Source organism: Arachis ipaensis, chromosome B9, assembly GCF_059453495.1.
Source record: "Arachis ipaensis isolate K30076 ecotype BB chromosome B9, ASM5945349v1, whole genome shotgun sequence".
Classification (NCBI taxonomy): domain Eukaryota; kingdom Viridiplantae; phylum Streptophyta; class Magnoliopsida; order Fabales; family Fabaceae; genus Arachis; species Arachis ipaensis.
In genome coordinates, this window is record NC_142444.1 from 94,176,261 (window position 1) to 94,178,691 (window position 2,431).

The 2,431-nt window shown below is 37.8% G+C and overlaps 1 pseudogene; it reads left to right on the top strand.

Annotated features, from left to right (window-relative positions):
* The first annotated feature begins 270 nt into the window (after window positions 1-270).
* On the top strand, window positions 271-361 carry LOC148545507 (small nucleolar RNA R71; annotated as a pseudogene).
* The last annotated feature ends 2,070 nt before the right edge of the window (window positions 362-2,431 follow it).

Genomic DNA, 2,431 nt, shown 5'->3' on the forward strand with positions numbered 1-2,431 from the left:
ATTTGCTTGGTCAAATCAGCTAGTTACTTTGTAATCATCTTGTTTTGGGCCAAAATTGCATCCATGTGGTTTAGTTCCATCACTCCCCTATTGTTGCTTCTATCAGAGGCATAAAAATATTCATTGTTAGCCACTGTTTCATTGACATCAATGGCTTCCTCTATGATCTTCTTCTTGTTAAGAGAGCCTCCAGAAGAATGATCTAATGCTTTCTTGGACTCATGTGACAGACCCTCATAGAAAATATGTAGCTGCACCCACTCATTGAACATGTCAGGAGGGCATCTCCTTGTCAGATCTTTATACCTCTCCCATGCTTCATATAAAGTTTCACCATCTTGTTGCTTGAATGTCTGCACTTCAGCTCTTAGTTGGTTAACTCTCTAAGGGGGGATAGAATCTTGCTAAGAATTTGTTCACCACATCTTTACATGTTGTCAAGCTTTCCTTAGGAAAGGATTCTAGCCACTTAGATGACTTGTCCCTTAGAGAGAAGGGGAACAAAAGCAATCTGTAAGTGTCTGGATGAACTCCATTTGACTTTACAGTATCACAAATCCTCAGAAAGGTAGTTAAATGATGATTAGGATCCTCTTGTGCACTTCCTCCAAAGGAGCAATTGTTTTGGACGAGAGTAATGAGCTGTGGCTTCAATACAAAGTTATTGGCATGGATTGTTGGCTTGAGAATGCTGCTCTCACAGTTCCCAGCATTAGGATTAATGTAGGAGCCTAGCACTCTTCTCTCATGCCCTACATAGTTGGCTGCACCCTCTCTGCCACGATTGTGCACTTCTTCCTCATGATGGTTCTCCATATCATCCTCCATATTTATGTCTAAGTTCTCCTCTTCTTCCTCTACACCAATAGCCTTTTTCTCTCTTGATTCCCTCTTTAATTTAAGGAAGGTCCTCTCAGGTTCACTATCAAATGAGGTTGAAGTTTCCCCTCTTCTACCTGTTATACAATCAACAAATACAGGCAGAAGCAAATGTAGAATTCACTAAACAGATTATAGTTAGCTTGGTTAGAGCAATTAATCAAATGATTACTGCATTAGCTTGTTGGAAAATAAAGAATTAAAGAGAAACAGCTAAAATTGCAGAAGGTAAAAAGAATAAAAAGCTAAAATTGAAATAACAAAAGAAAAAAATGCTTAATCTAGTTATCCTCCAATTTAGTAATTGTCAATATAAAACCAATCTCCGGAAACGGCGCCATAAACTTGAGGTCACGAAAACTTGTCTCTCAACAAATTTTCACCGACAAGTGCATCAGATTATCGTCAAGTAAAAACTCACTATAGAGTGAGTGATAAACCACTATTTTATGGTTTATCTTGTGCTCAATTGAGTGGTTTTTATTAACTGTTTACCCACTTATTCATACTATTCGAATGGTTTTACATTTGCCTTCCTAATTATGTGCTTTGATTGAAAACATGTTTTCTTTGGACTTATCTTTGCTAATATTAATCCTCTCTTATTACCATTAGATGCCTTGATATGTGTGTTAAGTGATTTCAGAGATTACAGGGCAGGAATGGCTCAGAGGATGGAAAGGAAGCATGCAAAAGTGGAAGGAATACAAGAAGTTGGAGAAATTGCTAAGCTGTCCAACCTGACCTCTTCGCACTCAAATGGCTATAACTTTAGCTACAGAGGTCCAAATGATGCGGTTTTAGTTACGTTGGAAAGCTAACGTCCGGGGCTTCGATTTGATATATAATATGCCATAGTTGCCCTGACGCTACATGACGCAACCACGTGCTCCATGCGGACGCGTCGCAGTGACGAAAATCAGCGTGTTTGAATTCGCAACCAGCGAATTCAGAGCTGTTTCCGACCTAGTTTGCGGCCCGGAAAACATAGATTAGAGGCTATAAAGTGGGGGAATGCATCCATTCATAATCAAGCTTTCACATTCACAATTTTAGGAGTAGATGTAGTTTTTAGAGAGAGAGGTTCTCTCCTCTCTCTTAGGATTAGGATTTAAGATTTCTCTTAGATTTAGGAGTGACTCTCAATCCTAGGTTCAATGTTCTTTTTATTTATTTTTTCAATTTAATTTATAAACATCTATGCCAGATTTAATTTCTTTTGTTAATGCAATTTGAGGTATTTTCAGATTTAAGATTGCTTTGCTTTATTTATATTGATGCTTTTAATTTAATTTAGATATTTTTCTCCCTTTTGGCTTTGGTCAAGTGATTGGTAGTACTTGAGTTATCAAACTCAGCAAGTGATTGAAATTGGCAGATTCTGCTTGAACTACGATTGCTCTAACACTAGTCTCTCCACAGGAGTTTACTAGGACTTGAGAATCAAGCTAATCAGTCCACTTAACCTTCCTTTGTTTAATAAAGGCTGACCAAGTGGGATTAAAACCCAATTCTCTTCACACCTGATAAGCATAACTAGGATAGGAATTCT